A 13,333-nucleotide genomic window follows, 5' to 3' on the forward strand; every position below is an offset into this window, starting at 1 on the left:
GCAGGAGACAGAGAGAGAGGGGAGAGACAGAGACAGAGAGACAGAGGGATGAATAAAGACCAGAGAAACAGAGAGAGGATCAGAGCTGGTCAGATATTTCAACTGGATTGTTGTTATAACTTCCCCCTCCCCACCACCCACACACACACACACCCCGAAATCGTTGTAAACTAGTATAATTAGATTGTTGTTAGGACCTTTTAACCACCACCACCACCACCACCACCACCACCCCGACCCCTCCCCCCAACCCCCGAATTTTTTGTAAAATAGTCTAACTGGATTGTTGTTATAACCTTTGAATGTTTTTTGTTTGTTTGTGTGTTTGTTTTTTCTTTGTTTGTTTGGGTTTTTGTTTGTTTGTTTGTTTGTTTTTTGTTTGTTTGTTGTTGTTTTTTCTTTTTCACGCCTTGAGTTGGAAAGTTATTCTCTTAGTCAGATTGTTGTTAAGTTAATGTCATGAATAGTATTGTTTTCATCCATTTCCCTTTCCTCCCCCCACCCCCCACTCTTTTCTCCGCCCTCCGCCCTCCCCCCCCCCTTTTTTTTTACATGTCTAATATCACTTCATGTGGACAGACATTAACTGAACGTGAACAGAGAGATACGGACAGACAAACAGACAGGCAGACAGAGAGGTTGAGTCAGAGAGACAGAGACAGACACAGAGACAGAGACAGAGACAGAAACAGAGACAGACACAGACACAGAGACAGACACAGACACAGAGACAGACACAGAGACAGAGACAGAGACAGAAACAGAGACAGACACAGAGACAGAAACAGAGACAGAGACAGAAACAGAGACAGAGACAAAGACAGAAACAGAGACAGAGACAGAAACAGAGACAGAGACAGAAACAGAGACAGACACAGACACAGAGACAGAGACAGACACAGAGACAGAGACAGAGACAGACACACAGACACAGAGACAGAGACAGAGACAGAAACAGACACAGAGACAGAAACAGAAACAGAGACAGACACAGAGACAGAGACAGACACAAACACAGAGACAGACACAGAGACAGAGAGACAGAGACAGACACAGAGACAGAGACAGAAACAGACACAGAGACAGACACAGAGACAGAAACAGACACAGAGACAGAGACAGAAACAGACACAGACACAGAGACAGACACAGAGACAGACACAGAGACAGAAACAGAAACAGACACAGAGACAGAGACAGACACAGACACAGAGACAGAAACAGAGACAGACACAGAGACAGAAACAGAGACAGACACAGAGACAGAGACAGAAACAGAGACAGAGACAGACACAGAGACAGACACAGAGACAGACACAGAGACAGAGACAGACAGAGACAGAAACAGAGACAGACACAGAGACAGAAACAGAGACAGAGACAGAAACAGAGACAGAGACAGAAACAGAGACAGACACAGAGACAGAGACAGAAACAGAGACACAGACAGAAACAGAGACAGACACAGAGACAGACACAGAGACACAGAGACAGAGACAGAAACAGACACAGAGATAGAAACAGACAGAGAGACAGAAACAGACACAGAGACAAACAGAGACAGACAGAGACAGACACAGACACAGAGACAGACACAGAAACAGAGACAGAGACATACACAGAGACAGAAACAGAGACAGAGACAGACACAGAGACAGAAACAGACACAGAGACAGACACAGAGACAGAGACAGAAACAGAGACAGACACAGAGACAGAGACAGAGACAGAAACAGAGACAGAAACAGACACAGAGACAGAGACAGACAGACACAGACACAGAGACAGAGACAGACACAGACACAGAGACAGAGACAAACAGAGACAGAAACAGAGACAGAGACAGAGACAGAGACAGACACAGAGACAGAAACAGACACAGAGACAGAGACAGACAGACACAGAGACAGACACAGACACAGACAGAAACAGACACAGAGACAGAGACAGACACAGACACAGAGACAGAGACAGACACAGACACAGACAGAGACAGACAGACACAGACACAGAGACAGACACAGACAGAAACAGAGACAGAGACAGACACAGACAGAGACAGACACAGAGACAGAGACAGACACAGAGACAGAAACAGAGACAGACACAGACAGAGACAGAGACAGAGACAGACACAGAGACAGACACAGACAGAGACTGAAACAGACAGAGACAGACACAGACACAGAGACAGACAGACACAGAGACAGACACAGACAGAAACAGATACACAGACAGAAACAGACACAGACAGACACAGAGACAGACAGACACAGACACAGAGACAGACAGAAACAGACACAGAAACAGACAGAGACAGACACAGACACAGACAGACACAGACAGAGACAGACAGACACAGACACAGACACAAACAGACAGACACAGAAACAGACAGAGACAGACAGACACAGAGACAGACACAGACAGAGACACACAGACAGAGACAGACAGACACAGAAACAGACACAGAGACAGACACAGAAACAGACAGAGACAGAAACAGAGACAGAGACAGACAGAGACAGACACAGAGACAGACACAGAGACAGAGAGACAGAGACAGACACAGACAGAGAGACAGAGACAGAAACAGACACAGAGACAGAGACAGACACAGAAACAGACACAGAGACAAACAGAGACAGAAACAGACACAGAGACAGAAACAGAGACAGAAACAGAGACAGAGACAGACACAGAGACAGAGAAAGAGACAGACACAGACACAGACACAGACACAGAGACAGACACAAACACAGAGCCAGACACAGAGACAGAAACAGAGACAGAGACAGAAACAGAGACAGAGACAGACACACAGACACAGAGACATAGACAGAAACAGACACAGACACAGAAACAGAGACAGACACAGACACAGAGACAGAGACAAACACAGACACAGAGACAGAGATAGAAACAGAGAGACAGAGACAGACACAGAGACAGAGACAGACACAGAGACAGAAACAGAGACAGACACAAACACAGAGACAGACACAGACACAGACACAGAGACAGACACAGAGACAGAGACAGACACAGACACAGAGACAGAAACAGAGACAGACACAGAGACAGAGACAGACACACAGACACAGAGACACAGACACAGACACAGACACAGAGACAGAAACAGAAACAGAGACAGACACAGACACAGAGACAGAGACAGACACAAACACAGAGACAGACACAGAGACAGAGAGACAGAGACAGACACAGAGACAGAGACAGAAACAGACACAGAGACAGAAACAGAGACAGAGACAGAGACAGAGACAGAGACAGACACAGACACAGACATAGACACAGAAACAGACACAAACACAGAGACAGAAACAGAGACAGACACAAACACAGAGACAGACACAGAGACAGACACAGAGACAGAGAGACAGAGACAGACACAGACAGAGAGACAGAGACAGAAACAGACACAGAGACAGACACAGAAACAGACACAGAGACAGAAACAGAGACAGAAACAGAGACAGAGACAGACACAGAGACAGAGAAAGAGACAGACACAGACACAGACACAGACACAGAGACAGACACAAACACAGAGCCAGACACAGAGACAGAAACAGAGACAGAGACAGACACAGAGACAGAAACAGAGACAGAGACAGAAACAGAGACAGAGACAGACACACAGAGACATAGACAGAAACAGACACAGAGACAGAAACAGGACAGACACAGACACAGAGACAGACACAGACACAGAGACAGAGACAAACACAGACACAGAGACAGAGATAGAAACAGAGAGACAGAGACAGACACAGAGACAGAGACAGAAACACAGACAGACACAGAGACAGAAACAGAGACAGACACAGAGACAGAGACAGAAACAGAGACAGAGACAGAGACAGAAACAGAGACAGACACAGAGACAGACACAGAGACAGAAACAGAGACAGAGACAGACACAGAGACAGACACAGAGACAGAAACAGACACAAACACAGAGACAGACACAGAGACACAGAGACAGAGACAGAAACAGACACAGAAACAGACACAGACAGAGACAGACACAGACAGAGACAGACACAGAGACAGACAGACACAGAGACAGACACAAACAGAGACAGAGACAGAGACAGACAGACACAGAGACAGACAGAGACAGACACAGACAGAGACAGAAACAGACAGAGACAGAAACAGACAGAGACAGACAGACACAGAGACAGAAACAGACAGAGACAGACACAGACAGAAACAGACAGACACAGAAACAGACAGAGACAGACAGACACAGAAACAGACACAGAGACAGACACAGAAACAGACAGAGACAGAAACAGAGACAGACACAAACACAGAGACAGACACAGAGACAGAGAGACAGACAGACACAGAGACAGACACAGAGACAGAGAGACAGAGACAGACACAGACAGAGAGACAGAGACAGACACAGAGACAGAGACAGACACAGAAACAGACACAGAGACAAACAGAGACAGAAACAGACACAGAGACAAACAGAGACAGAAACAGACACAGAGACAGAGACAGAGACAGACACAGAGACAGAAACAGAGACAGAGACAGAGACAGAGAAAGAGACAGAGACAGACACACAGACACACAGACACACAGACATAGAAACAGACACAGAGACAGAAACAGAGACAGACACAGAGACAGAGACAGAGACAGACACAGAGACAGAGATAGAAACAGAGAGACAGAGACAGACACAGAGACAGAGACAGAAACAGACACAGAGACAGAAACAGAGACAGAGACAGACACAGAAACAGAGACAGAGACAGACACAGAGACAGAGACAGACACAGACACAGAGACAGAAACAGAGACAGACAGACAGACACAGAGACAGAAACAGACACAGAGACAGAAACAGACACAGAGACAGAGATAGAAACAGAGAGACAGAGACAGACACAGACACAGACACAGACACAGAGACAGACACAGACACAGAGACAGATACGGAACGACAAAGGAAGACTCAGAGACAGAAACAGAGAGAGAGAGAGACAGAGACAGAAAGTTTCAGTCCAATGCTTTTTGTGACATACCTTTACCTAATGGCCCGGGACAGGTAATGCTAATATCACTTCATGTGGATAGACATTAACTGAACTTGAACAGAGAGATACAGCCAGACAAACAGACAGGCAGACAGAGAGGTTGAGTCAGAGAGACAGAGACAGACACAGACACAGAGACAGAAACAGACACAGAGACAGAGACAGACACAGACACAGAGACAGACACAGACACAGACACAGACAGACACAGACACAGAGACAGACAGACACAGAGACAGACACAGACAGAGACAGAAACAGAGACAGACAGAGACAGACACAGACAGAAACAGACAGACACAGAAACAGACACAGAGACAGACACAGAAACAGACAGAGACAGACACAGACACAGAGACAGACACAGACACAGAGACAGATACGGAACGACAAAGGAAGACTCAGAGACAGAAACAGAGAGAGAGAGAGAGAGACAGAGACAGAGACAGAGACAGAGACAGAAAGTTTTAGTCCAATGCTTTTTGTGACATACCTTTACCTAATGGCCCGGGACAGGTAATGCTAATATCACTTCATGTGGATAGACATTAACTGAACTTGAACAGAGAGATACAGCCAGACAAACAGACAGGCAGACAGAGAGGTTGAGTCAGAGAGACAGACACAGAGACAGAAACAGAGACAGAGACAGAAACAGAGACAGAGACAAAGACAGAAACAGAGACAGAAACAGAGACAGAGACAGAAACAGAGACAGACACAGACACAGAGACAGAAACAGAGACAGACACAAACACAGACACAGAGACAGACACAGACACAGAGACAGAGACAGACACAGACACAGAGACAGACACAGACACAGAGACAGACACAGACACAGAGACACAGAGACAGAGACAGAAACAGACACAGAGACAGAAACAGAAACAGAGACAGAGACAGAAACAGAAACAGAGACAGACACAGACACAGACACAGAGACAGAGACAGACACAGAGACAGAGACAGAGACAGACACAGACACAGAGACAGACAGACACAGACACAGAGACAGACACAGACAGAAACAGAGACACAGACAGAAACAGACACAGACAGACACAGACACAGAGACAGACACAGACACAGAGACAGACAGAAACAGACACAGAGACAGACACAAACAGAGACAGAGACAGACAGACACAGACACAGACACAGACATAAACAGACAGAGTCAGAAACAGACGGAGACAGACAGACACAGAGACAGAATAAGAGAGAGACACAGACAGAGACAGACACAGACAGAACAGACAGACACAGAAACAGACAGAGACAGACAGAAACAGACACAGAGACAGACACAGAAACAGACAGAGACAGACACAGACACAGAGACAGACACAGACACAGAGACAGATACGGAACGACAAAGGAAGACTCAGAGACAGAAACAGAGAGAGAGAGAGAGACAGACAGAAAGTTTCAGTCCAATGCTTTTTGTGACATACCTTTACCTAATGGCCCGGGACAGGTAATTCTAATATCACTTCATGTGGACAGACATTAACTGAACTTGAACAGAGAGATACAGCCAGACAAACAGACAGGCAGACAGAGAGGTTGAGTCAGAGAGACAGAGACAGACACAGAGACAGAGACAGAAACAGAGACAGAGACAGACACAGACACAGAGACAGACACAGACACAGACACAGAGACAGAGACAGACACAGACACAGACACAGAGACAGAGACAGACACACAGACACAGAGACACAGAGACAGAGACAGAAACAGACACAGAGACAGAAACAGAAACAGAGACAGAGACAGAAACAGAGACAGACACAGACACAGACACAGAGACAGAGACAGACACAAACACAGAGACAGACAGAGACAGAAACAGAGACAGACACAGAGACAGAAACAGAGACAGAGACAGAAACAGAGACAGACACAGAGACAGAAACAGACACAAACACAGAGACAGACACAGAGACAGAGACAGAAACAGACACAGACACAGAGATAGAAACAGACAGAGAGACAGAAACAGACACAGAGACAGACAGAGACAGACACAGACAGACACAGACACAGAGACAGACACAGAAACAGAGACAGAGACAGACACAGAAACAGAGACAGAAACAGACACAGAGACAGAGACAGACACAGAGACAGAAACAGACACAGAGACAGAAACAGAGGCAGAGACAGAGACAGAAACAGAGACAGACACAGACACAGAGACAGAGACAGAAACAGAGACAGAAACAGACACAGAGACAGAAATAGAGACAGAAACAGACACAGACACAGACACAGAGACAGAGACAGAAACAGAGACAGACACAGAGACAGAAACAGAGACAGACACTGACACAGAGACATAGACAGACACAGACACAGAGACAGAGACAGAAACAGAGACAGACACAGAGACAGAAACAGAGACAGACACAGAGACACAGACAGAAACAGAGACAGAGACAGACACAGAGACAGACACAGACACAGAGACAGACACAGACACAGAGACAGACACAGAGACAGAAACAGAGACAGAGACAGACACAGACACAGAGACAGACACAGACACAGAGACAGAGACAGAAACAGAGACAGAGACAGACACAGAGACAGACAGACACAGACACAGAGACAGACAGAAACAGAGACACAGACAGACACAGACACAGAGACAGACAGACACAGACACAGAGACAGACACAAACAGACACAGAAACAGACACAGACAGAGACAGAAACAGACAGAGACAGACACAGACACAGAGACAGACAGACACAGACACAGAGACAGACACAAACAGAGAGATACAGCCAGACAAACAGACAGGCAGACAGAGAGGTTGAGTCAGAGAGACAGAGACAGAGACAGAAACAGAGACAGAGACAGAAACAGAGACAGACACAGACACAGAGACAGAAACAGAGACAGAGACAAACACAGACACAGAGACAGACACAGACACAGACACAGACACAGAGACAGACACAGACACAGAGACAGACACAGACACAGAGACACAGAGACACAGAGACAGAGACAGAAACAGACACAGAGACAGAAACAGAAACAGAGACAGAGACAGAAACAGAAACAGAGACAGAGACAGACACAAACACAGAGACAGATACAGAGACAGAGAGACAGAGACAGACACAGACACAGAGACAGAGACAGAGACAGAAACAGACACAGAGACAGAGACAGACACAGAGACAGAGACAGAAACAGACACAGAGACAGAGACAGACACAGAGACAGAGACAGAGACAGAAACAGAGACAGAGACAGACACAGAGACAGACACAGAGACAGAAACAGAGACAGAAACAGAGACAGAGACAGAAACAGAGACAGACACAGAAACAGAGACAGAGACAGACACAGAGACAGATACAGACACAGAGACAGAAACAGAGACAGAGACAGAAACAGAGACAGACACAGAGACAGAAACAGAGACAGAAACAGAGACAGAGACAGAAACAGAGACAGAGACAGAAACAGATACAGACACAGAGACAGACACAGAGACAGACAGAGACAGAAACAGAGACAGAAACAGAGACAGAGACAGAGACAGAAACAGACACAGAGACAGACACAGAGACAGAGACAGACAGAGACAGACACAGAGACAGAGACAGAAACAGACAGAGACAGAAACAGACAGAGACACAGAGACAGAAACAGACACAGAGACAGAGACAGAAACAGACACAGAGACAGAGATAGAAACAGAGAGACAGAGACAGACACAGACACAGAGACAGACACAGACACAGAGACAGATACGGAACGACAAAGGAAGACTCAGAGACAGAAACAGAGAGAGAGAGAGACAGAGACAGAAAGTTTCAGTCCAATGCTTTTTGTGACATACCTTTACCTAATGGCCCGGGACAGGTAATGCTAATATCACTTCATGTGGATAGACATTAACTGAACTTGAACAGAGAGATACAGCCAGACAAACAGACAGGCAGACAGAGAGGTTGAGTCAGAGAGACAGAGACAGAGACAGACACAGAGACAGAAACAGACACAGAGACAGAGACAGAAACAGAGACAGAGACAGAAACAGAGACAGAGACAGAAACAGAGACAGACACAAACACAGACACAGAGACAGACACAGAGACAGAAACAGACACAGACACAGACACAGAGACAGACACAGACACAGAGACAGAGACAGACACAGACACAGAGACAGAAACAGAGACAGAGACAGAGACAGAAACAGAAACAGAGACAGACACAGACACAGAGACAGAGACAGACACAAACACAGAGACAGATACAGAGACAGAGAGACAGAGACAGACACAGAGACAGAGACAGAGACAGAAACAGACACAGAGACAGAGACAGACACAGAGACAGAGACAGAAACAGACACAGAGACAGAGACAGACACAGAGACACAGAGACAGAGACAGAAACAGACACAGACACAGACACAGAGGCAGAGACAGAGACAGATACAGACACAGAAACAGAGACAGAGACAGACACAGAGACAGAAACAGAGACAGAAACAGAGACAGAGACAGAAACAGGGACAGATACAGAGACAGAGACAGAAACAGAGACAGAGACAGAGACAGAAACAGAGACAGAGACAGAAACAGATACAGACACAGAGACAGAGACAGACAGAGACAGAGACAGAAACAGAGACAGAGACAGAGACAGAGACAGAGACAGAGACAGACACAGAGACAGACACAGAGACAGAAACAGACACAAACACAGAGACAGAAACAGACACAGACAGAGAGACAGAAACAGACACAGAGACAAACAGAGACAGACAGAGACAGACACAAACACAGAGACAGACACAGAAACAGAGACAGAGACAGACACAGAAACAGAGACAGAAACAGAGACAGAGACAGACACAGAGACAGAAACAGACACAGAGACAGAAACAGAGACAGAGACAGAAACAGAGACAGACACAGAGACAGACAGAAACAGACACAGAAACAGACACAGACAGAGACACAAACAGAGACAGAAACAGAGACAGAGACAGACAGACACAGACACAGAGACAAACACAGACACAGACATAAACAGGCAGAGTCAGAAACAGACAGAGACAGACAGACACAGAGACAGAGACAGACACAGACAGAGACAGACACAGACAGAAACAGACACAGAAACAGACAGAGACAGACAGACACAGAAACGGACACAGAGACAGACACAGAAACAGACAGAGACAGAGACAGACACAGACACAGAGACAGACACAGACACAGAGACAGATACGGAACGACAAAGGAAGACTCAGAGACAGAAACAGAGAGAGAGAGAGACAGAGACAGAAAGTTTCAGTCCAATGCTTTTTGTGACATACCTTTACCTAATGGCCCGGGACAGGTAATGCTAATATCACTTCATGTGGATAGACATTAACTGAACTTGAACAGAGAGATACAGCCAGACAAACAGACAGGCAGACAGAGAGGTTGAGTCAGAGAGACAGAGACAGACACAGAGACAGAGACAGAAACAGAGACAGAGACAGACACAGAAACAGAGACAGAGACAGAAACAGAGACAGACACAGACACAGAGACAGAAACAGAGACAGACACAAACACAGACACAGAGACAGACACAGAGACAGACAGACACAGACACAGAGAAAGAGACAGAGACAGACACAGAGACAGAAACAGAGACAGAGACAGACACAGAGACAGAGACAGAAACAGACACAGAGACAGAAACAGAGGCAGAGACAGAGACAGAAACAGAGACAGACACAGAGACACAGAGTCAGAAACAGAGACAGAAACACACACAGAGACAAACCCAGAGACAGAAACAGAGACAGAGACAGAAACAGAGACAGAGAGAGACACAGACACAGAGACAGACACAGACAGAAAGAGACAGACACAGACAGAAACAGACAGACACAGAAACAGACAGAGACAGACAGACACAGAAACAGACACAGAGACAGACACAGAAACAGACAGACACAGAGACAGACAGAAACAGACACAGAAACAGACACAGACAGAAACAGACACAGACAGACACAGACACAGAGACAGACAGACACAGACACAGAGACAGACAGACACAGAGACAGAAACAGAGACAGACACAGACAGAGACAGACACAGACAGAAACAGACAGACACAGAAACAGACAGAGACAGACAGACACAGAAACAGACACAGAGACAGACACAGAAACAGACAGACACAGAGACAGACAGAAACAGACACAGAAACAGACACAGACAGAGACAGAAACAGACAGACACAGACACAGAGACAGACAGACACAGACACAGAGACAGACACAAACAGAGACAGAAACAGAGACAGAGACAGACAGACACAGACACAGAGACAGACACAGACACAGACATAAACAGACAGAGTCAGAAACAGACGGAGACAGACAGACACAGAGACAGAATAAGAGAGAGACACAGACAGAGACAGACACAGAAACAGACAGAGACAGACAGAAACAGACACAGAGACAGACACAGAAACAGACAGAGACAGACACAGACACAGAGACAGACACAGACACAGAGACAGATACGGAACGACAAAGGAAGACTCAGAGACAGAAACAGAGAGAGAGAGAGACAGAGACAGAAAGTTTCAGTCCAATGCTTTTTGTGACATACCTTTACCTAATGGCCCGGGACAGGTAATGCTAATATCACTTCATGTGGATAGACATTAACTGAACTTGAACAGAGAGATACAGCCAGACAAACAGACAGGCAGACAGAGAGGTTGAGTCAGAGAGACAGAGACAGACACAGAGACAGAGACAGAAACAGAAACAGACACAGAGACAGAGACAGACACGGACACAGAGACAGAGACAGACACAGAGACAGAGACAGACACAGACAGAGACAGAAACAGAGACAGAGACAGACAGACACAGACACAGAGACAGACAGAGACAGAGACAGAAACAGACACAGAGACAGAGACAGACACAGAGACAGACACAGAGACGGAGACAGACACAGACACAGAGACAGAAACAGAGACAGAGACAGACACAGACAGAGACAGAAACAGAGACAGAGAAAGAAACAGACACAGACACAGACAGAGACTGAAACAGACAGACACAGACACAGAGACAGACAGACACAGACAGAAACAGAGACACAGACAGAAACAGACACAGACACAGAGACAGACAGACACAGACACAGAGACAGACAGAAACAGACACAGAAACAGACACAGACAGAGACAGAAACAGACAGAGACAGACACAGACACAGAGACAGACAGACACAGACACAGAGACAGAGACAGACAGACACAGACACAGAGACAGACACAGACATAAACAGACAGAGTCAGAAACAGACAGAGACAGACAGACACAGAGACAGAAACAGAGACAGACACAGACAGAGACAGACACAGACAGAAACAGACAGACACAGAAACAGACAGAGACAGACAGACACAGAAACAGACACAGAGACAGACACAGAAACAGACAGAGACAGACACAGACACAGAGACAGACACAGACACAGAGACAGACACAGACACAGAGACAGATACGGAACGACAAAGGAAGACTCAGAGACAGAAACAGAGAGAGAGAGAGACAGAGACAGAGACAGAAAGTTTCAGTCCAATGCTTTTTGTGACATACCTTTACCTAATGGCCCGGGACAGGTAATGCTAATATCACTTCATGTGGATAGACATTAACTGAACTTGAACAGAGAGATACAGCCAGACAAACAGACAGGCAGACAGAGAGGTTGAGTCAGAGAGACAGAGACAGACACAGAGACAGAGACAGAGACAGAAACAGAGACAGAGACAGACACAGAGACAGAAACAGACACAGAGACAGAGACAGAAACAGAGACAGAAACAGAGACAGACACAGACACAGAGACAGAAACAGAGACAGACACAGAGACAGAGAGACAGACACAGACACAGAGACAGAGACAGAGACAGAAACAGAGACAGAAACAGAGACAGAGACAGAGACAGACACAGAGACAGAAACAGACACAGAGACAGAAACAGAGGCAGAGACAGAGACAGAAACAGAGACAGACACAGAGACACAGAGTCAGAAACAGAGACAGAAACACACACAGAGACAAACCCAGAGACAGAAACAGAGACAGAGACAGAAACAGAGACAGAGACAGACACAGACACAGAGACAGACACAGACAGAAAGAGACAGACACAGACAGAAAGACAGAACGAACAAAAC

The sequence above is a fragment of the Babylonia areolata genome, chromosome 13 (genome assembly GCF_041734735.1).
Source record: "Babylonia areolata isolate BAREFJ2019XMU chromosome 13, ASM4173473v1, whole genome shotgun sequence".
Lineage (NCBI taxonomy): Eukaryota > Metazoa > Mollusca > Gastropoda > Neogastropoda > Buccinidae > Babylonia > Babylonia areolata.